General features: G+C 40.9%; 1 protein-coding gene across 4 annotated transcripts in view; it reads right to left on the reverse strand.

The window, feature by feature from the left end:
• Positions 1-24664, reverse strand: part of EPS8 (epidermal growth factor receptor pathway substrate 8) — a 132181-nt gene that overhangs the window by 74132 nt on the left and 33385 nt on the right. Inside the window, exon 1 of one of the 4 annotated variants that reach the window (XM_042837914.1) lies at positions 24546-24658. The exons of 1 other annotated variant lie outside the window; for it this stretch is intronic. The gene's annotated coding sequence lies outside the window, so the exon portion shown is untranslated. Of the gene's footprint in view, positions 1-11488; positions 11651-11988; positions 12013-24545; positions 24659-24664 lie in introns of those variants that run through there. 2 more of the 4 variants (XM_042837915.1, XM_042837912.1) reach the window with 2 other exon arrangements.

A 24664-nucleotide genomic window follows, 5' to 3' on the forward strand; every position in this document is an offset into this window, starting at 1 on the left:
CCTACACAGTGAAACTGCAGTAAGCATCTATGCCAAGTACAGCAGGCTGCACATTACTTAATGGTTCAAACATCCTACACCACAGTTCGTCATGATTCCCACATGCAGGAACAAACCCTGTAAAGCTCAGGATAGTGTTGAAAGCAAACTGTTTGGAAGGTATTAAAAAAACAAAACAAAACAAAAAAAACAGGAACAAGTCTTGCTGTACATATTGTGACCATATGGGCAAACTGGATAACTACTGCTTCACCAACAACAGCAAGGTTCTGAGCAAATTCCAGGTACTATAGCAAATCATATTGTTTACAACCCCCAGTGACCATAGCAGTTTCCAGCAAATTGAATACATTCCTCCTTCCCCCTTTCCTCACTGCAGAACAGCTGAATGACAACAGAGGTGGGAGAAAGCCAGTGTAGATGAGAAAAAAGTGTTTAAAACACTCTTCACTATTTGATTTTAAGCACTAAGTTCACATTTCAGAAGGAAATCCAAGTTTATTAAAATTGTCTCATGACTTAAAAGATGTTGAAGTTTCAAGAACTCTTCTGGCAAATCAAGTGAGCAACAGCACAAAAATCTCAAAACTGTCAAACTAAAAATGAAACAAATACAACGCTAACCAAAGCAATTCACAGAGGGTAATAGGAAGAGGGTGGGGAAAGTTCAAGCCTCACATACTCTTCACTTCGCAAAGTACCATAAATCCTTTCATTCTTTTGCAGGTCACATGTAAGCTTTGGTTTGTATTTTTCCCCTTTCTTTAGTACTGTACTTCAGTACTTTCTTTAGTTTTCCAGTACTGACCCCTGAGGGACACCATTCATTACTGAACTCCATCTGGACACTGAGTCATTGATTACCAGTCTCTGGGTTTGACTGGTTTGACTGTTCATCAAACAGTCCACCTGTCAAATCTGTAACTTCCCAATTCGGAAAAAAGGATGTAGGGGACCATGTCAAAAGCCTTACTGAAGTACAGATAGATGACATTAGTGGCTCTTCCCTCATCCACTGATGCAGTTATGCCATCATAGAACTCCACTAGGTTGATCAGGCAGGACTTGTACTTGGTGAAGCCACACTAGTTATCCTGTATCACCTCTTTGTTCTTCCATGTGCTCCAGCATAGCTTACAGGTGGGTCTGTTCCACAGTCTTCCCCAGCACAGAGGTGACGCTGATAGGTCACTAGTTCCCTGGGTTGTCCCTTATATCCTTCTTAAAAGTTGGTGCAACCTTGCCTTTTCTCCAGTCACCAGGCACTTCACCTGAACATCATGACTTTCTAAATGTCACTGAGAGTAGCCTGGTGACTACATCAGCCAATTCCCTCAGGACTCTGGGATGCATCTCACTGGGACCCATAAATTTATGGATGTTCACGTCCCTAAGGTGTTCGCAAACATTATCTTTGTTTGTAGTGGGGTGGGATGGACACTGTTCCCCCAGCCCCCAAATTCTGCTTGACAAGCACGTGAAAAGCAGTTGCCAGTGAAGTCTGAGGCAGAAAAGTTATTGAGTACCTCTGCCTTCTTCTTGGTCTGTTGTTACCAGCTTGCCTGTGTTGCTCACTAGGAGGGTACTCATTCTTGGGCTCTCCTATTCTGGCTGATACGTCTTTAGAAGCTTTTCTTAATTCCTCTTTGCACCCCTTGCCGAGTCTATTTCCAGTTGGGCCTTGGCCTTTCTGATTCTATCTCTACAACAGACTAGCAGTATCCTTCTACTCCTCACAGGGTACCTATCCCTGCCTCTTCCCCTCCTTCATCATCTGTCCTTTCTGAACAGCTTTTAGCCATCAATAGCCACATTCCAGTCATGGGAATCATCTCATCAGGTTTCAGTGATGGAAATTATGTCATGGTTTTCTAGAAGCACGGTGGCTTCCAACTCCTCCAGCTTATTTCGTAAGCTGTGAGCGTTGGTATAGAGGCATTTCAGCTGGGTAGATGGCTGGGTAAAGAACTGGCTGGAGGTCTGTGCCCAGAGAGTGGTGGTAAATGGAGATAAATACAGCTGGCGACCAGTCATGAGTGGTGTTCCCCAGGGGTCTACACTGGGGCCTGTCCTCTTTAATACCTTTATTGATGACCTGGACGAAGGCATTGAGAACACCTTCAGCAAGCTTGCAGATGACACCAAGTTGGCAGGAAGTGTCAATCTGCCTGAGGGTAGTGAGGCTCTACAGAGAGACCTGGACAGGCTGGGTAGATGGGCTGAAGCCACTGGGATGAAGTTCAACAAGTCCTGCACTTTGGCCACAGCAACCCCAGGTAACTCTACAGACTTGGGGCAGAGTGGCTGGAAGACGGTGTAGAGGAAATGGACCTGGGGGTATTGGTCAATGCTCAGCTGAATGTGAGCCAGGAATGTGCCCAGGTGGCCAAGAAGGACAATGGCATCCTGGCTTGTATCAGAAACAGTGCTGCCAGCATGTGCAGGGAAGTGATTATCCCTCTGTACTCAGCACTGGTGAGGCTGCATCTCGAATACTGTGTTTACTTTTGGGCCTCTCACTACAAGAAAGACATTGAGGTCCTGGAGTGTGTTGAGAGAAGGGCAGAGAATCTGACGAGGGGTCTGGAGTGCAGACCTTATGAGGAGTGGCTGAGGGGGCTGGGATTGTTCAGTCTGGAGGAGGCTCAGGGGTGAATGATCTTATCACTCTCTATAGCTACTTGAAGGGAGGCTGTAGTGAGCTGGGGATTGGCCTCTTCTCTTGTGTAACTGGTGATAGGACTGGAGGAAATGGCCCCAAGTTGCGCCAGGGGAGATTCAGGTTGGGAAATACTGCTCTTCCAAAAGAATGCTCAGGTGCTGGAATGGACTGCTGAGGAAGGTTGGTAGAATCACCAACCCTGGAGGTGTTCAAGGAATGTTTAGATGTTGTGTTGAGGGATATGGTTTAGTGAGACCTATTGGTGATAGGAGAGGTGGACTGGATGATCTTGTAGGTCTTCACCAATCTTCTATATTTTTACGGCCTTAGTGCCTTCTTGGGGAATAACTCCTTAATTCCTTTGAAGTACTTCACTTGAGTTTCCCTACTGTCTTCTCCTATTGCCTCAGTGGTCCTTGGTTCATGTCATTAGATTTCAGATGTGCTGCAGTGTTGCCAGCACATCTCAGAACAGCAGGTTGAGGGCCTCCACTAGCACCCTGTCTCTCTAACCTAAGCTGTCTCACACCTTGCCAGGGGCAGGCTCACTATTACCCAGCTCTTTCTTCAAACCTAGTTTAAAGCCCTACCAGTGAGACCTGCTAGCTTTTCCTCAGAGTCCCCCTTTTTGGACTTTCCTCTTCCTCCTTTGGGAAAGGTGAATAAAACTGAAGTCATTACATTTTACATGTTTAAAGACAAATAATGAAGTTGAAAACAAATGAAGCATCTGAACAGCTCATGCTGGTTTTGTGCTTTGCTCTAGCTTGCTGCAACCTACTTTTATACAGGCTGACTAGTATTTTATCACAGGCATTTTATCAACAGCTCCAGGGCAGCATACAAATAACTTCACCAAATAGCAAGTTTCTTTGAATCTATTTGATAAATATTGAATAATGGGAAACAAAGAAAAAAAAAGAAAAAGTGGGAAATAACCTTTAAAAGCAGATTTGAAGTACTCTTCTGAATGCAGTTTCTCCTCAAATGGGTTTACACTTCACTTCTTCTGCAAGAGTGCAATCTTCAAAATACATAAATAAAGTGCTTTGAGAGTAAAGGCAGCAGTTCTGCTCTGATAAATAACAGAATAAAAAAGGCATCTCCTCACTCAGCAAATCTGGCTCTGGTGCACAGTCATGAGTGATTGCTGCTGACTAGTGAGATAAATAAGGTCTACTGCTTTCATGCTTGTTTGCAATAGGATGTTAATGCTATTGTAGCAAAGCAAACTGAATGCTGTTGTTCCACATATAAAGCTAAGTTCTTCATTAATTTTTTATTATACATCCGGATGGTCCCTACAACACCACTCAGTAACAGGAAGTGTGATAAAGAGACAGTGTCAGAGCACGCTTTGGTCTACACAAACTTAACGAGGTGAAAATGCTTGAGAAGGGAGATCAGTCTACGAGACTGGCCAGTGTTTAATCCAGAACCAAACAGAAATTCTAGCCTCATAAAGCAACTTTTAAACAGTCAATTTCCAATTCAAGGGTTGCAGCTTCTCCTCATAAAATGCTAGGTTTACAAGCATTATTAAAGGCGAAAAACTAGAGCAGCAAATCAATAAGCACACACTGTTATAAAAAGATTTAATAAGTGGTTTTCTCTTCAAACTTGAACACCATCTGTATAGGCTGTATGTATAATATACAGAATAAAAATGCAACAAGTATATTATACATAAATAGCAGCTCATCATCTCAAGACTATAGTCCAGAAAATCCACTTCACCTTGTGCTCTTATCGAAATGAGACTAAATAATATTTTACAAGACGGATTAGTAAATGATTGAAAAGAGGTCACAAAAGTTCTGAGCAGTTAGCAAGCTACCACTTCTTAGAAACCAATAGGAACATCAGGACAGAAAACATACACTTGAAAGTGAGCACTTAAAATATTTTGGATTTTATTTTGACAATACTTAGCATAAATAACTAGCAGTGTTGCCTGCTCTTTGGAATCTAGATATCAGAGAGATGAGGAAGCCTCTTAAAGAAGAAACAAGTGGTAAAGCAGGAAGACTGGTTTCCACAGCCACCCAAAATGCGCAGACAAAACACATCACCATTATTTTCTTAACATTATCTGACTTGAAGCTCCGGAAAGTAAACTGTTTCTCTTTAATGTAACATAGCATACACTACATTTCCATCTGCAAGCATTTGAGACTTTCTTAATGTCCCATAAAAAAGTCAGTGGTGCTACCCTGTGCCACCCTGCAATTTTCTCAGAACATCCACCCAAAAATAATGACATCAAGCCTGATCCTTCTACTCAATGTCCCATATTTTTTTTCTTAATATAAAGCTCAGTATAGCAGTAGCAAAAACTGCAGTAAACTTCATTGTTCATCTTACTGAGCAGACACAGAGTTCAAATTAGCAGGCAATATTTCTTAAATACACATATTTGTATGGATATATAGATAGATAGATCTGCATATTACTAAGAACTCTCCATTTGTGCACATGATTCATCCATGCGTTTCACTTCATGCCTCGAAGGAACAAATCAAAAGCTTAGGTCAGAGAAGCAGAGAAGCACTAAAAGTTTCTTGTTATTATTGCTGTCAGTCAGAGCTTTCAGTTCCTTCCACATTTCAGATTCAAGAAAACATTTTCCTTACATTGCAGGAATCTTAAAATGCCGCAGAAGCAGATTAGAAGAGCTGCTCTCCTTTTGGATGAACCTTCAGGCAAGTTTTTAGTACACAACAAAATAATCTAAACCAAGTTCTCTCGAATGTGTGGCTTTTTATGACTCAAGCTGCCACTTAAGCTAGGTGATAGGAGATCTCCTCTCCTGCATACACTTCCCCCATGGGCTTAACTTCCTGCACTTACATATCACTATTACTATCTTCTCTTCTTCAGCCTGATAATAAAGGGAGCTGTTTGGGCTGCTCATATGCAACATGAGTTCCAGGAAAAGTATTAGTGGACAGATGACAGGACTGCACGCTTCTGATGCATCTTGATTCCATCACAGGCGTAGGATGTCTTACTCTGCTACGGGAGAAAGTGTTTTTAAACATGTTTGTTAACATGTACAGATAGTACCTGTGCAACATACACACACATATGTTTGACTCCAAATATATGCACTTCAGAAACAATTCCAGTAACTCACATACCATTCTATGAATTCCACGAAAAGGGTGAAAAATAAGTTTTCAGTGAAGCATAACACACCACTTTACCAAAGTGTGAGACAACCACTACCACCCATCTCTCCCAGAACAGGTTAGGAATTATCTCCAGCTGCCACATTCTACCTTTCAGAAGCATTTTGCATCTCATTTCTTTCACACCTCCTAAATCACTAAGAGTAGCAACACCCTTCACCCCAGGAGGTAGGCTGTGCTTTACTGTATCTCACTCAAGACTTTGCAAGCACATGTTCTTGGTGAGCAGTCAGGTGTCAGGTTGGTTGTGGGAAAATGTTCCTGTGTATCCCTGACAGTTTAGTAATAGCACATGGTTCCCTTTTGTTTCACAAGGAATCACTGAAAAGTATTTTTTGTTGTTGTTGTTGTTGCCAGTTCTTATGACTCACGTGAAAGACAGAGAAGCAGACTTTCAGAGTGTATCAACATATGTTTCCTCCATGACTGTTCCCTTGTTTGGGCTTGACAAGCACAACCTACTAAATGAGAGCTCTTCTCTATACCTGGCAGACCAACCTAACATGTAATCAGCTTTTGTGCTTGCTCACTGTCTCCACTCTGATCATACATTCATACGGTACAATAAAGAAACACACTGAAGATGTTACACAAACTGGTCAATTTCCACAAACATGCACGAAGATTTTTGGTCCTGTTCTACAAACACCAATATCTGGGCACCAAATTACCTAGGCAGTTGTGCTGGTGCTCATTGTGCCAGCTAGGTAACTTAGCCTAAATCTTACAAATTCAGCACACAGCCAACCTAGCATGTTAAGTGTTAAGGATATCATCACTTCATAGAATCATAGAATCACTAAGGTTGGAAAAGACCTAAAAGATCATCCACTCCAACCGTTCACCTATTCCCAATAGCTCCCACTAAACCATGTCCCTCAACACAACATCCAGCCTTTCCTTGAACACCCCCAGGCTCGGTGATTCCACCACCTCCCTTGGCAGTCCATTCCAGATTCACTTTTCACTTCTACTTCCATACCCCATTTTACATCTGTGTCAACTCTCTAGGCAGCTCCTTGTATTTCTGTGGCAAAGGAGGGGTTGAGCAAGAGAAGAAAAAAGTGAAAATAAGATGATGAAGGAATGTGACACATATGGAGTAAGAATCCCTGCAGTTCTATCTCTCTGGACTTTAAAAGTTGTTCAGTCTCCTGTTCAGTCTTTCATTTCCAATCAACAGCCACTTTCTGCTTTCTAAAATGACTGGGAGTAAAGCTTTGTTGGGCTTTGTGTTTGTTAAGATGGAACATCAGAACACTCTTGCCTTTCATTACTTAAGGCAGCTAAGAATTTGAGTACATTCCTACCGTACCCTATGGAATGAGAGAGAAAGGAAGGCACTGAAAAACACTTCCTTTGGTCCTGAAGTTCCATTCCCCATCTTCACCCAGGAATCACTGCCATGAGCTGGCCTTCAGATGCTTCCTCCAGAGAAGAGGCAACATCCCTGCAAGGGACTGGAGGGGCCACACATCTGGACAGCATGGTTCATATGCACGTTACAGAGGAGCTTCTGCTAATGGGCTGTAAAGTTTAAGAGTCTTCAGCTCCCCAAGAAAAACATGTCCTTGGTGGTCTGAAGGTTTCACGTAAGCATTTTCTATCTTCAAGGAGGGAAAAGCAAAACCTTTTGAAAATTAACTCATTCTGGACAAAGAAGCGGTCTGGGGGAATAACCACTGAGCATGTACAGGCACTCTGGACACTGCAAACAGATTGCATTGTGCGTGTTCACTTGGTGAAGTCCTTACCATAGGAGCATAGAGTGATGGAATGTCTTCAGTTGAAAGGCACCATAAAGATCACCTGATTCCAACCCCCCCGTCATGGGCAAAGTTGCCACCTAATAAATCAGGGCCCCATTTAACCTCGCCTTCAGCATTTCTTGATGCAACTTATCCACTGGTCTACCCTCATTTTGTATTTTTATTTAAAAAAATAAAAATAATTATGTGTTCTAATTCACGAGCAGTATGACAGTGCCAGATTTTTCAAGCATTGGTTAGTACAAACAGAATTAAAATGCATTTAAGCTCAGCTGCAAACATGGATTTCAGTAGACACTATCAACTTAGGTAGCTAAATAAATAACAGTATTTTTCTAGGCTAACCCCGATGTTTGGACAGGTGTCTGAGATTTATAGGACATTATGATTACTGAAGTATTCACATCTGGGCATTAGAGCTGTCACCAACTTATAATACGTTTGCCTTCCTCCCGATTTGGATAAAAAACAAAACCAAAATATCCACTCTCACATATCAAATTTATCTCCTTGATTGAGCGCAGAAGTGAACAACCTGGCTGTTTTTTCCCTTCCAACTCAAAACGAATAAGTGATTAACAGCACACTGCACTTTGATACAGTGCTGAAAGGAGTTCTCTCCATGTGAAGAAAAGACAGACTTTCCGTTTCTTTTTATGAGCAAAGAAAAAAGAAGAAAAAAAAAAAAAAAAAAAAAGAGATGGAAGAAAAAAGGAAGTTCTCTGAGGAGAAAGGGTGCATTTATTTGTGTTTCTCCATGCCCCTTTCATCACAACTTAAATTTGCATACCCCGTTTTTCCTGAGAAAAGATCTGGTGACTGTAAAACCAGTACTGATAAATGAAAAAAAAAAAAAAAAAAAAAAAAAAAGGTGGCATTTTAAACAGAAAAACCATTAAGGTTGAAGCCTTATTCATAAGGATCTCCACTCAATCCCACTCCTAAAAAGACTACTGCGAGCCAGACCTCCTCAGTCCCCTTCCTTTTCCCCTTTAACTCCACACTTTCATTTATACAGTTCCCACTATCCTGGCTCTTGTGTAAAATTGGCAGACTGAAAGACAGCAAAGGCAAACGGGAAGAAGGGAAGTACTGTGGGGAGGGGAATGCTAGCTCACCGCTGCCTGTGGCAGTAATCAGTTAAGTGACCGTGACCTGTGATCGTAGGTTTGCCATTCAAGGGGTCAAAAAAATGAACATTTCTTCTTTTATATACTATTTTACATCCCATATTTTTCCTCATCTGTTTCAGTATAAACCAGCTCTGCTAAATGACTGCAGCCCAACACAAAGGCTTTGCCTCCAAGCTCAATTAATTACACAGTGTAATTGCCAAATGTCTCCCTTACCCTGGTTTTCTCTTTTGATATTACAATATAGCTTAATTCTCCAACCAGTTCTATGCATTTTAGGCACTTTATATGTTTTTGGGAGCTACTAACTACATGAAGTTAGATGCACTCCAGACACTTGACAAGCTCAGGCAGGAAGAAGTTGCTGATGGTAGAGGTAAGTGCTGTGACCTGTGACAGGGCAGGATTTTTAAAAACCTAAGCAGGAGCAGACGGATGGCAGACCCAGATTAAATGCTCTATCAACACTCCATTTTAGGGGGCTGTAAAACCAATGAATTCCAACCACATCCCTGAAGGATTCTGTGAAATAATCTGTTTCTTTATTGCATATTGTAAAGGTACAATATTACCTTTTTCACTTTTACTGGGATACTTTGGAATGCAACAAATACCTAATACAGACATTTTATTAAAACAAGTTGTAACAGAAGACCAGGTATAACTGATGAAATATTTGCTCTGGTAAATCTTAGTGCTTCACTGGTCTTTGCAAACAAAACTGTTTTGGAACAAAAATGCCCATAATGAAGAAGCAAAACATGGACTGGCATCCCTATGGCACACCCACTTAAAAGCATCTCCAAAAGCAGACAGTTCTTTTCCAGACCTACAGATAGTATCACCAAAAGCCTTTCTTCCTCGGTGTTTTGTAACTAAAACAAAACAAGTTGATTATTAAATCCAGCCTTTGTTGCTTCATTCTCATTAAAAGTAATTTAAGCTTCCTCAGTTTGAAGTGAGAATTATTCAACATCGCACACCACTACAAATCTCAGAACAGACTGTTGGAAGCAGTAGCTTTGCTGTAGTTTAATCTGATGAACTCTAAGTAGTATTTCTCCTTTGCACCAAAGGAAACTATAAAATATTTTAAAAATAGAGAGGATTTGACATTTTCTTTTTCAGGAAAGGAAAAGGTGAACACCAAGTGCTGCAGAGAAGGGGACGTATAGGAAACTAAGGTACAGGGTATTCCACAGGCAGAACAGCACTCAATGTTGCATCAAAGTAGTCATCATTGCCACGAGGCTGCTCGCTGTCAGCTATGCACAACTATTGCTCTGAATTCATGCTAAAAGGCATGAATCCACTATCAGAAGAGAGAGAAGCTGCAATTCGAAATCCTTTGCATGACTCAGTATGCACAGCACATCACTCCACAGATTAAGGGCATTTGAAAAATACATAGAAAAAAAATTAAAAACCCTCTCAAAAACATCAACCGGTGCTGTTTGCTAATTAATACATTTACTAATATGCTAAAATATTCAATTCTTTATCCTTTATCCTATTTAACACAAAAATTGTAAGAGAAAATATTGACATATATAAGAGAAAATTAGACATATCAAATTGTATAAAGCAGAATCAGAAATGCCAATATCAGGGGAAGGTGACAAAGCACAGGTTTTTTTCCCCAAAAATTGAGGGGACATTCAGGCCAATTTACAAATTTTAAGGAAAAAAAAAAAAAAAAAACAGTTTAAATCAAAAGAACTAAAATTTAATCTGAAGTGAAGAGCCCAGTTTGCATATTTAAAACATTTCTTATTAGAATCAGCCTCTCTTTTTCAATTAAAGCCTCAAATTTCATAGTTACTGAGTTTTTAATTCAGAATTCAAACTTTTAAAATATTCTTTATGTGCCTGTATACAATACAGCAATGTTTTTTTTAAAATATCACATGAAGTACTGGAAAAAAAAACACATAGTGAAAAGGAGACCATGAAGCAACTTTTCAATTTTCTCTTCTGCACCAGGTTTTGACTACAAGCAGTTCAAGAACAGAGCCACTTCTGCTGCATCACAGTGTTCATTGATGGGGTGGCTGAACACTGGAGAGGAAAAAGTTACAGCTGCTTGTGCAAGCACCAGGACTACAGACCGAAGGCAGTTAGCACCATTATTACTCACTAAGTTATTTCTTAGCAATTTTTATAAACATGGAATATGCGGTCAAACCACTCCTTAATTACATGACTAATTCTAAAGGTCAAACATTAATATCCAACAGCACACTGACAACTGAAGACCAAGAGCACTGCTTCTCACAAACTAAGAAGTGAAATTGGTCAAAATGTACTCAGGAAAAAAAAAGAAAGAAAGAAAAAAATCTAAAATGACTACTTTATACAAGGGCTATCATCGTAACAGTGGAGAAGTAATAGAACCCAGCTGGCTCCATTGATTTCTCGCAGGCTGATACCAGGTGGTGAAAGGTTTCTATCCAGCTCACTTCTGTCTCCACAAAAAGGAGAGTGAGTAAATAGGAGCATCCCTCCACCTGTCTGCCATCCATACAGCCTTGTTAGTCATGGCACTGGCCTGGCACCCAGACCAGGCTGCTGCCGTTTTCACCATCAGCAGGACCAAAGCAGGCGACAGCACAGGTGTGGCCCCACGCTCTCACCTGTGAGTCACTGCCGGGTGACAGCCACCACCAAGCACAAAGGCAGCCTCAAAACCTGAACCTCTTTCTACAGGTAACAAAACAAAGCTGCCCCACCTACCACTTCTCCAATGCTGAACACGATTTTCTCTGATTTGTCCAAGGCAACCTTTCTTGCTGTCTTCTTTGGCAATTCAGTTGTGTGACAACAAAGTTACAGCTGGCAGCTTTATCAGATTCACACCAGTGTTTCCTCCACTGTGAGCAGTGAGGGTATAGAATACAGCCCTCAGAGTTCAACAGGAGATCTTAAACAAACACACACCGTGACTTTCAACTTTCTCAGAACCAAAACAACCCAATCAAAGAAGGCATGATTACAGATAGGTGGATGCAGCCATAATCCTCTCTCCAGTGCCCTAGATCATAGTGTTTATAAAATCTGGAGAGAGTTTCTATTATTGGAATACAGCAAAATAGATACTGAACAAGTTGGCATAAGTTACCTTGGACTTAAGTCTTTCATATTGCTCAAGAATGTACTGATAAAGAAATAAAAAAAAAAAAAAAAAAACTTACTGGAAAACAAAAGGAACAAGAGTTAATCCAAAGGGAACATACCTGGATCCACTGCAACTTACTTCCTGCTGTAGGACAAGGAGCCCCTTCCTTGTCACTATGGGATGGGCTGCTGTCTGCTTCCTACTTTTAAGCCCCTGATCCTCTTCCTAAGTGACGTTGCTGTAGATGACTGGGCGAGCTGCCAGCTTGGAACCACAAGATGAGTCCTGACTCACTGTGTTTCTGCCCTGTGCCAGGAGTTGCTGGTCCTCGGCACCACGTTTAGGAAGCTCAGATAGATGCAAAACACTCTGCCTTGCAAGCGTTGCAGGGTTTCAAATGACAGCATGAGAAAAAAAAAAAAAAAAAGTGCTTTGTTTGTTTCTCTCAGCTCAAATTAACAACGCAGATAGTAGGTGACAAAGGGTGTTGGCTGATTATGCCAAAGGGATAGGTGAAAGTCAACAGGTTCTGTAACTGAAACACAAAGAAATTCTTGGGCTCAAAGTCATGTTTCACGGACACAGCAAAATGAAGCTAAGCAATCTGCAAAGGATGGGAAGAGAGAGCACCTGAGGCCTTGTGTCAGAAGACTGAGCCCTTGTAACCAGCACAGCACCTCTGTGTCCTCCACATTTCTCCTGCACTCCTTCTGGGTAGCAATGATGTGTCTGAGGTATTTTCTCCCTTTCCTTCTCTGCAGGAGAAACAAAGCTGGCTACAACCTCATGGTGTACCTCCTGGCTCCTCAGGGAGGATTGGTGTGCTGCAATGAGTGCAGAAAGACTCAAAGAAATGAATGAGGGAAATGCTGCACAAGGTTGCTGCAAGAACATGGCCCTGACATGGTCCCACACCCACTCAAACCCTTCCTCTCTAGTTCCAGGAAGTTCATAGCCTATGGCTACACAGGCCCTCCTGAAAAGAGCTCCTCACCTCTCCTCCCAAATTCATATCTATCTTCAGTGCCTACTGACAGATCTAATTCTTAAGAAAAGTTTACAGCTGAAACCAGTGACTTCACTAAGTCAACAGGAAAATATTTGAAAGGTCTGTTAGGCTCACTCAAAACCCCACAGAGATAAAGCTCTACTCCTTCTTACTTCCCTGTCAATACCCCAGACACTTAACTTGCTCCCAGAGGAAGAGAAAGTTGCTCCTACGACAGTTAAGTGTCGTGTGTGCCATAGACACAGATGAACAAAAGTGCAGCCATTACTTCAGAACTTCTAGACCAAAGGCAACAGCACTACCTGAGAGGTGCCCCAGTCCCACATACACACATCAGCCCTATAATGAAAAAAAATCCTCACTCCTCTTTGAAAAATAAATAAATTAATTAAATTAACCATAGCTCTAGAAAAATGTCTCATTTTTCTCTTCCGTGCTGGATTCACAGTAGACCCTCTCTAATTCATATCTCTGCATCTCATTTTCCCAACCTGTAAAAGCAGGATTGCTCCTGCTTGTTCTCACCACAGGCTGGCATTTGAGCTCCTCTACCAATGGTTAGGACAACACAGGGCGAAATTCAGTACAAAAGCATTTTATTTTGGTGTCGCACTCAAAAAGGGAACTCTTCATTATTCCAAAACAAACTCAGTTTGTATCCAAATCATGTAGCCACCATAATATATATACATACATATATAACTAGGTCAGATTTCAGTCAAGCTCTTTCCTTTGATAGAAACAAGAAAAAGAGTCATCTACTGTAGCACCTGCTTGAAAGTCTACACATCACTGTCAAGCCGTTACTATATGCTGAAAAATGTTAGAAGCAACACGCTTTATCAATTTGGGGAAAAAAAATCCAAGCAATTAAAAAGCAAATCCTTAGGATTAAGGCTGTGTACTCACAGCTTACATTTTTGTCATCTGAAAAGTGAAATGCTTTAAGCTCTCCCAGAGTCATATTTTGTAAGACAATTCACTGCCAATAAGCTATATACGGTCAAAGGGCTAAACGGTCTGGTATTATCAATAGTGTACGACACGTATCCATTTTTTGTTACATACTTTGACCAGTGATAATTGATTCCAAAATAGCAAATAAAGAATTATTTCATAGCTAATAATAGGTTCTTTCAGAGCTCCACCTCAAATAAAAATACTTTAAACATACAGTCAGGAGTCACTGATACTGGAGATGCTGCTTGACTTCTTCCCTGAATGACAAAGAACTTTGCATATCAGCAAAAGTGCCTTCTTCTTATGAGTTAGTTATTGTGTGAAGTGCCTCACTGAGTTTTCAGAGGGTGTTAACCAAGAGTTCCTTTACTTAATAAGTAAACATTTACCTTGTTTCTGCGTAACATCTATTCACTGTGTTGTAATCTTACAAATGTGAATACCATTATAAAAGGGAAGAGGAGAAGAAAAGCATGGCTTCTCAAAGAGGCAATATTAGTTTATCTGAAGGAATCGTGAATTTAGCATTAACAAAACTTTAAATCACTGCATGTTTCAAAGCAAAGAACTTAGTTTTACAAGGCAAGAATCTAGGCAATTAATGCAATCATCTGAAAAGCCCTAAGACCAAGGTCAGTTTTATTCTGCTGTTGATAACACAAATAATAGGCATACATGTGCACTAACTTATCATCTTTTTGTAAGAATGCAACTCTTAAGAATAGTCTGCCCCTCCAGCAGGACAGAAAGCAGAATTCCTATTGAAATGAATGCAACATTTTCCAGACTGCTTTGAAAAATCCCTATGCACATGCACTGGAACACAGCTGACAGTGCAAACTGTGCCCATGAAGTCACTCCTGTTTCAAGCTGGCATCCCTTAGCATTTCAGCCATACCCATTAAACCCCCACTCAGCTTGTCAAAGAGATTTTCTACAGAGATTTGCAGAAGTATTAAGAGCATAATCCCTGCAGCTTCCTATGTATCACGAAGTTCATCTCACTGTTACTGCCTACGGCACAGGGTCCTGCTCTGTTATTTCAGCAGCAATCGCGCCACGTAACACCCATGTATGGAGCCATTCAGAGCACCAAGCAACAGGCTGAGCAGTCCTTGGAAATGAAAGAAACATGAGACGCACATACCCAAAGCCCGGTTTTGCCAGGCAACCCAGGTTCTAGGTACAACTCCAGGAGACAAAAGGGCTGGTTAAAAAAAGCTTGCAAACTACTGACCTCACATGAGCAATTTTGAGGAAAAGCCCAGAGCAGACAGCAGCTGTTCAAACCAAAGGTGAAGTGTCAGAACAGCAATAGATTGATTTCAAGGACTCCTCCCACTTCACATAATCTTCAAAACAAGCTATAAGCAGTGCCTGGAAGATTTGGCTGATTTTGCTGATTCAGTAATGAGTTTCTTTGCCAGCAAAGAACGGAAATGAGCCCAAGGAAGAGATAGTGGAGAGAGTGATCCCACACATGCACACAGATGGAGCATGCAGAAGTGCAGAAAGAAGGAACTAAGCAGAGGGAGGGAGCAGGGGAAGGAGACTGTAGTTTACAGCTGCTTGACTAACTGTATTTGCCATACCAATAACAAATTAAGGATTTTCTGATAAACATGCTTTTTAAAGTATTGGGAAAAAATATATCTGTGTGTGTGAAGATGCGAGTGTCACTTTAAACACCTTCAATGATAGAACTGAGGGATATTTTTTATAATTATTTATTTAATGCAATCATTAAACAATGAACCTGTTTAAAATCAAAAAATGCTTTTCTAAATATACCCACAATAGAAAAGTGTTTTGCTTTGTATTTAAGACAATGTGATTAACAGTAACAACTAAGTAGAAAGAGTTCTAATCTGAATTTCTTTGAGTCTTCTCCAAACAAGAAGATGTAACAGTTTAGCACCTGTGGGTTTTTTTTATATACACACAGAAAATACTAGTAACAACTACACAAAAAATTCTCCCACACAAAAAGGAAAAGTCAACAGCTTTACTTAAATGAGAAAAACTATGGCATAGGAAGCATATAAACAGGAGGGGGAATGAATGACTGTTTACAAGGGTGGATAGGATAGGATAGGACAGGACAGGACAGGACAGGATAGGACACGATGGGATGGGATGGGATGGGATGGGATGGGATGGGATGGGATGGGATGGGAGAAGGGGGAATGGTTCTAAACTAAGACAGGGAAGGTTTAGGTTAGGTATTAAGAGGAAGTTTTTCACACAGAGGGTGTTGACACACTGGAACAGGTTGCCCAAGGAGTTGTGAATGCCTGGAGGCATTCAAGGCCAGGCTGGATGTGGCTCTGGGCAGCCTGGTCTGGTGGTTGGCAACCCTGCACGCAGCAGGGGGGTTGAAATTAGATGATGACTGTGGTCCTTTTCAACCCAGGCCATTCTATGATTCTACGATTCTGTGAGATCACCCTTGCAACATACAACCACAGCAATTCAAGGGTTGGATCAATTTGCTTTAATATTTTCTATCTGCTAGTAGCCAATAGTTGATAACTGACCACATCATAAAGTGGTTGACCTCTGTGACATTTACTAAAAATATCAGGCAAAGAAACTACCTTCTGAAATCAGTGAGGGATCAGCATGAAAACTGAAGCATACTTCTCTGTTTAAAAAATGAAAATCTTCAACCAGGGTTTACAGATGACTGCTATAAAACTGTGCAGGTGTAGGAGTGCCTTGCCAGCACTCTGAACTTTACTCTTGCTTTTCTCAGAAGGAATTTGTTTTTCCTTATTTGCTCTACAGACCGTATTTTTCTGCATTTCACCTCTATTATATTAATCACTAATGTAACCAGCTGCATAAAGAATCATAGAGGTTGGAAGGAATTTCAAGATATCATCAAGTCCAACCCCCAGCTAAAGCAGGTTCCCTACAGCTGGTTACACAGGAAAGTGTGCAGAGAAGGATACAGCACAACCCTTCTGGGCAGCCTGCTCCAGTGCTGTCATCCACAGTATGAAGAATTTCGTTTGCATGTTTGTATGGAACTTCCTGTGCTCAATTTGTGCCCAGTGCCCCCTGTCCTGTCACTGTACACCACTGAAAGGAGCCTGGTCACATCCATTTGACTTCCTCACTTTAGATAATCTCCACACTGAACAGTCCCAGGTTTTTCAGCCTTCCCTTATAAAGAAATGGTCCAGTCCTCTAATCATCTTTGTGGCCCTCTACTGGACTCTTTCCAGAAGATCTCTGTATTTTCTGAACTGAGGAGCCCAGAACTGGATACAGTACTGCAGATGTGGCCTCACTAGGGAAGAGTAGAGGGAGAGGATCACCTGCCTCAAGTAGACAGGAGTTGAAGTTCACATGCTCCCAGGATCTCACGAGCACATAATTCTACTCAGTGCAATTCGATAGGATCTTATGACTAGGATGTCATCTGAATTAGACCTCTACTTATCAGGATGTGGTCCACAAAGACAACAGCTTTCCCTTGCATTAAATGCTTTTCGGTTCCAGAAGACAAAGCACAGACAAAGCACCACGTTACGCATCATGCATTGCATGTCTGATGTTAAGACTTATGGTGGCAAAGGTTCTTAGTTGAACCACGGAAAGGACGCTGAAAGGGACAAAATCAGATGATATTAGGAGCTTGGTAATAAGCATAGTGCCTTGCCACATACTCAGCTTCAAACTGAGCAGCCACAGAAGCCAGAGCTGCAGGCTTACTTTGATGTAACCACAGTGCAAAAGAGAAGTGAAATTTAAATTATGCCAGCAGGAAAACAGCTATTCTGTGAAATCACGACGTATGATTCACCCACCCGTGCCCTGTCTTCCTGAGTAGTTTGTTTCTGTGGATGAGCAACTGCAAGGAGAGGAGTATTGCAAGCATGTACAGCTACGGCTCAATACTTAGCTGATTCAGGTCAAAGTCATTCTAGCAAAAAAATCACCCTAAAAAGCACTGTTCTCATTTCATATTACCCAGTGATATCTCACCTAGTGCAACTTTATCACACCACTAGTGAAGATGAAAGTAAATCATCTTAATGTACATTTAGTATTTAATTTTGGGTACTTATGAATGTATCCTTCATCTCACTGCTCCTTGTAACCCTGTTTTTAATGGTAGATGACAGACTACTATATGGTTACAGGGGACACTGGAGTGCTTTCAGGGAAAATTGTACATGAATAAATAACAAAGAGCAGGTTTTAAGACCTTTTTTCCTCTAAACACATCTTCCCAGATTCAGTACAAAATACTAAGAAACTCTGCTTACCAAAGCATTGCCAAATGAAAAGAGGGAAGAAAAAAAAAAAAAAAAAAAAAGGTAAATGGTAAATTCTCCTAGGAAACCAAATTATAGCCTGCATTAAGAAGAAATCTGATAAGTAAAGATACTGGCAACAGTAGATATACAAACACATTGAGTTTTACATATTCTACATGCTAACAGTTCTTTCACCTAGCATTTAGAAATACATAAATAAAATGGAAGAAATTTCTACTTCCTTCCATTGTAGCTTGTAATAGCTACAGTATAAATTGAGGCACTATGATAAGCCATCAGATTATCTACTAAGATTGTACTACATGACAATTGAGTTGCCAGCAGTTTCAACATTTCGCTCTCCTATCTCTATCAGATCAACCATTGCTGTTTCAAACCTTCGTCAAGTACTGCAACAATTAACAGAGATAACAAAACTCGTCAGATCGTACTGCCTGTACCTTACTTGCCAGGAACAAAATAGCCCTGCATAACTGATAAAAATTAAACCAGGTGCCGTAATTTTATTTGCAACTATTCAAGGACAGTACAATGCAGAAGAAACTTTTACACACCACTAATGATGTTGCTCATGTTACTAATTCACCTCAGAGATGTAAAAATTATACACTCAGTCACAGATACTGACAAAAATCCATTATTCATCACACACATGAGAAACTAATGATAGAAAAGACATAAACACCAATCAGCATTTCCACTTAAGGCATATCACAGTGCTAAAATACTGATTTTTTAAATTTTACTTTATTTTTAGAAACGGTTGTAAAAGCCTAAGGAACAGAAGCAACATAAACAAATAAAAACCAACACTTCATCCTATTTATCAGTACAGTCTAGACAACATATCAAGGCATTTCATTCCTAATCCTCTCAGACAGCTCTTCTGCCTCTCCAAGTACCCACCCAGCAGGCTCAGCATACCCTGCCTATGTCTTTCCATGTTGCAGAAAAATGCTGTGTTTAACCCCACACTTTTAAGCAGCAAGGGAAAGTTTTCCTCTCTCCTATCCTGCCAAATCCCTCCATTCAGGCCCAGCTTGTGAAGTCTGAAAAGCCAAAGTCAGAAGGTAGCAGATTCTCCAGAACTGCCAGCAGCCCTCTACGAGCAATGCTGCACCCAGCTAGCCCCACCAGTTTGCTCAGGAAGGCTTTTCTTAGCTGCTCCTGCTCACTGGCTATACGGAAGGACATCTATTTGTCCACAGGCTTGCAGAATCAAGTCTTTCACTAGCTGACTGGTGCACAGCTTGTACTCCTTGCTAGATTAAATGGTGAAGGACTGAATGCTTGCTCTTTGCCTGCAGCTAATTTGCAGATACTTAATGTTTATAATCCGAAGTGGGCGTTCAAATGAGTGCCAGATCTTAATGACTGTATTTTCACACCACTAAGTATTTTAAAGGAAGATAACAAGATATTGTCAGCTCCAAAGCAATTGCATTCCCCAACTAAGTTCTCTGATTAAACACAGGCAGGAAAAACAATACACTTCAAGGAAAAATAAAAGAGCATGTATTGACTCCTTCTGCCAGCCATATTTTCTTAGCATAAGCCAACATCAATCAATCTCTTCACTCAGTGTGCAATTCACACCATCTCCATGCGGAACACATTAATGAGTCTTCATCTAGAAAACAGAAAATCATCAGAATTTATCAGGTGTTCGGCAGTAAGAAGCTCTGCCATACAGAGTGCCCTTTTCTCTGTATTGAAAAAGAAGTTGCAAGATTCTTCTTGCAACGTATGACAAGGGACACTTCATTTCAAAAATACTGCAACACCTAACAGTATGATGATCTAACATCAACTGACAAAATATGCACTTACAAACCAGCCTGAGAGTTTTGTTGTATTGATGTTATTTTGTTGGCTTTTTTTTTGTTGTTGTTGTTCCTTCTCTATACTTCTGCCAGTGCTGAATTTAGTGTTAATTAAAGCGCTGATTTGGCGCTTCCCCTAAGGATGCGGCAGAGAGGCAGCTGCATCATTGTCCAGTGAAGCTCAGAGACTGCAATGGTGAAACAGAGAACAAGGAGCTTGTACCAGAATCTCCAGATTTAACACACCACATGAGGCCTCCTGTGAGCGTGAGTCTGTCACTGGGCAACATTCACCCAACTCTGCTGGAAGATACACCCAGCAGCTGGAGATCACAGACCTGAGCCTAGGAATACTGTACAGCCTTCGTATTACAAAACAGGAGTTTTTTCAGTGAGAAAAGAGGTTGTCCCTCCTAAAGTGAAATGATACTATATATATATATATATACACTCTGCTAAACATGTGGCATTTTGTGGTGAATAAGCTTCTGCTGGCAACAAAGGCTTTTCCAAAGAACTGTTCACATGCCACAGCACAAGTTCAATCCTCCCATTATAATCTGGGTGAGGAAGAAACAGAGCAGAAGCAAGACATCAGAAGTTATCTGCACATAAGACCAATGGGCTGCAGTCCAAGCTGGGTTTCATACACACTATGCAATTTACTAATACCATTATTATGGACTGAAGCTTTTACATACAGTTAGGAGAACAGTGGATGACCATTATGAGTTAGTGAATGATCATTAATTGCTCTCAAATGTCGCAGCAAATGCATTTTGCAAAGCAGCCTCAGCTGACATGCTTCGGACTCTTCTAAATCCAGACGAAAATAAGAAATGGTGCATGCATGCAGGGGCAAAGAAGAAGCATTGTCTCCCTTTTGCTGATTTGCATAAGCCTCTTCCTCTTAAATTGCTCCTCTAGAAGAACACTCATCTGCCCCAAAAGAGCACGTGATAAACATTCATCAAAGGGTCAGGATTAAACAACAGGCAGCAAGCACCGCATGCAGCTTCTGGAAAGCTAATTGTGGTACATCTGCCCATTATTTTATACAACCTACAACTGAACACTTATCTGTATATCAGTGTAGAAGTACTGCTTTGCAGCCACTTAACTCTCTTTTCCACAGGCTGCAGCAAAGTACAACAGAGAAAATTGCAAGGGTATCCCAGAGCTCACTACAGTGCACTGTTGGGTTTCCCCTCCCCTTTTTGGCAAACAGCATCCGGATACTGGTATTACCAAGTCTCCTGACAATCCGAAATTCACACTTTAAAGAACTCACTGGCAGATGGATTTGATTTAAAGGATGACAATGAACAGCTGCTGCTGATCACAGGCTTGTAAAGTGAACCCATTCATCGCAAAACAGTTCAAAAGAATGAACCAAAATGGAACAAATGAATATGAAGAAGTATGGGGGTTCAGTACTAGCCTTCAATAATGTATCAGTTGGTAAAAGACACAAACATGGTGCTGCTATTAATTTATTCCTGTGAGTGCTGGTTCCACTCTGCTAGTGGCATTCCTCAGATTCTCAGAAAGCCAGAGTGGAGCTTCAGTAAAGAATTAGAAGACAAAATTAAACATCTCCTCAGTGAAGGTGGTTTTTAACTAATTAAGCCACTAAAAGGAGCTGTGTTTAAATTATGCTGGTGAAAAACACAACGTGACAAGATTCAAAATACTGCTGGTAGGTTAGGTTACAGAGTGCTCTCAATCATCATGAAGTCCCATTGAGTCTGCTCTGCCTTCCCCAGCTTCACTTTCAGAACTACAGAGAGGCCCCTCTGCTTCTGAGAAGTCTTCATTTTCCTCTGTGATCCTTTGCTGTTAGGAACAAGTTTCAATTAGGAACAACACAGGCTTTAAAGTACTTGGACTCAATGATCCTCACGGGATCCTTCCAACTCAGGATATTCTATGATTCTAGTTAGCCTTGCAAATAGAATCACCAAGCATTATTGTTCCTATTTAAGAGACAGGGAGCTGACAGAACTGAGTAATACATGCTTCATTTATTTTTAATTCAGAGATTATGCAGCAAAACTAGACATTTTAACTTCACTGTGTTTGTTATGGCCCCTGGATCATTCCTGAGTGACTCAGATTTTCCCAGGCACTTTCTAAAAGTTGTGTTCAGAGCACTTTCACCAACACTGGGAATGAGAGCAATACGCAGGGAAGGAAATTCTGCAAGAGCTGCCTCAGGTGGGAACTCATTCCTCCCAGCTCCTCTGGGTGTTTTTTTGTGGGTGAAAATACATGGTTCTGAGAACAGCGATTGCATTTTACTGGAAAACATATTTGGCTAATATCATGCTTGTTATTCTTAGCTTAGAAACAATGCTATAAAACTTGGAAAAAAAAATTCCAAGATCTTTGCTAAGGCAATTTTTACCTACAAGTGATATTTATAACATCTTCAAGCAACTCAAAGTATATTTATAACAGTGTGACATCATTAAAACTTTAAAGCACATGTCTCATTTGAAATATTTATATATTGTATATATCTTATAATTCTCAGTCACTTTTGTATCAGTACGTAGTTTTTAAAGCAGATTTTTATATCATCTATTTTGAACTGAAGTACATTTACTATTCTGCAGAGCACCTTAGTGTATTTCCTCTCTTGATGTCCTTCCTCATGCCTAAGTATCAAGGTAACATGGCTTGATGTCACCAGCTTGCACAAATGAAGCATACTGGCTGGCTGACAAATCTCCTCCCATGTGTGCTGCCCTGTCACCACCCCACCTATGTGAGATGGGATGGAAGCACTGCACTGGTCAGTAGGTCAAGGATCCATTGACGTCTAGCTCTAAGACAACGGCTTATTTAACTCATCCTGGGGAGCAGAGGGCCGTTGCCTCAGAGCACACCCTCTCTGCCATATTAAAGGGCAGCCTGGTTTTACACATACACAGTAAGGCATGTGTGCTCCCTTGCTTGCACACCTTCTGTGAAGGCCACACATGGCCACTACAGCTTCCCAGAATGGAGAAGTGAGGAGGAAGGGTGCTCTCTACCTGCACCCCAAGGGAGTTTGGCTTCCTTTTGCTTCAATAGAATTGGATCTCATTAGCTAATTTAATTTCCAGCCACATGACATGCACACACACAGGAGAGAACAGAATTAACAACAATTATTAACATCTTTTACATTTTAATTTAAAAAATTAACATCTTTTACAGATCCAGTTACAAGAACCAGGAAAGAACCAACTCATGCTCAGCCCCTCCTTGCCACATAGCTGCACAAATGTCACCTGCACATATCCACCAGCTCCTCACCTTCCCTGTGCACTACAAATAGCTGCTGTATTATAAAATAAACATTCCACCTGTAAGCAAAACCCAAACCTGTTTAACTACCACTTCTTCCCTCTGCCTCATTCCCACCACTCCTTTTCTTCACATCCATTTTTTCTCCACATGGACTTTAATGGCTCTGGGTAAGGTTAGGAAAATCTGACTTAGGCAATAAAAATAACTGTACATAAACTCAGCACAAGCAAAAAGCGAAGCATCTCCCCTCACAGTGAGCATTTAAAAAAAGCACACTAAAATCACTCCCTAAGTCACTGGAGGAAGAAGATGATGGTCATTTCTGAACTTTCTCAGTGATAAACTATAAGGTAAAACACTCTCTGCAATGATAAGCTGCTGGTATCCAGAGAACAGTGTGGCTCTCACACATGACACCAATCTTCTGCCTGCAGCACAGGACACATAAGCAGCAGCAACCTCACCACATGCAAGGATAGCACTCACCATGGCCACATTTATCTATTTCTCAAAAGGCAAATCCCCTCTGTGAGCAGCAAGGCCTTGAATATATTGATGGGAGAGTCCCCTCCTTATCATTAGGATTTAAAAGATCAGGTAACCACGTGTTTTGAAACACAGGATCAAAGGGGGAAAAAAAAAAAAAAACATCACACCATAATAGTTCCCAGGAATTTTATTTTTAAAATAAAAAATAAAGGTGATTGGCACAGTTAACAGGAGGGTAAATGTCATTTACTCCCATCAAGAATTAAGTTCTATTTTGCTACGCTGAAGCAATCAGAAATAATCACCTAGCTTCAGCGATTCCGTGGAGCTAAGCAAAACACGTACCAACAAAGGAACGTTTTGATTTGTTCAAATGAACTGCTTAAGCTAATATTTTCTTAGGTTTCAAAACATTCATTGATAACTGACCATTAGTGACTCGCAGGCTGATGGGGATATGCAGTTTTTGACTCAATGTTTCAGCACCTCCGACATACAATAATCAGCATCAGTGGTGAAATGGGGCAGGAGATTTGTTTACGTGATTCTGCTATTTGTTTTGTTCAATCACCTGCAAATAACACTGCCCTGACACCAAAGGATGCACAGAATTAAGAAAAAGTACTATCAACACAAAATCATCAACAATTAAAAAATAAAATAAAATTGTACGAGAGAACTCAGGCTGCAGGCAAGGATTATTATTGCTATTTCAGAAGAGCACACCGTGTTTTCAGGTAGCAGAACAGAACCGAGGGGAATTAAAGCAGAACATAAAACAGTCTAAGCCCAAGTGCAGGACACTCACCACATATGCTGCAATTCAAGCTCTACACCCACGGTATTACTACAGCTCTCAGGAAAGGAAAAAACTGCATTTGAACCCAGACACATTTCTTGTGCGCAGTCCCAGGCAAACCTATCCAA

The sequence above is a fragment of the Centrocercus urophasianus genome, unplaced genomic scaffold (genome assembly GCF_019232065.1).
Source record: "Centrocercus urophasianus isolate 14NV4802_14NV808 unplaced genomic scaffold, USGS_Curo_1.0 seq_73, whole genome shotgun sequence".
Taxonomy (NCBI): domain Eukaryota; kingdom Metazoa; phylum Chordata; class Aves; order Galliformes; family Phasianidae; genus Centrocercus; species Centrocercus urophasianus.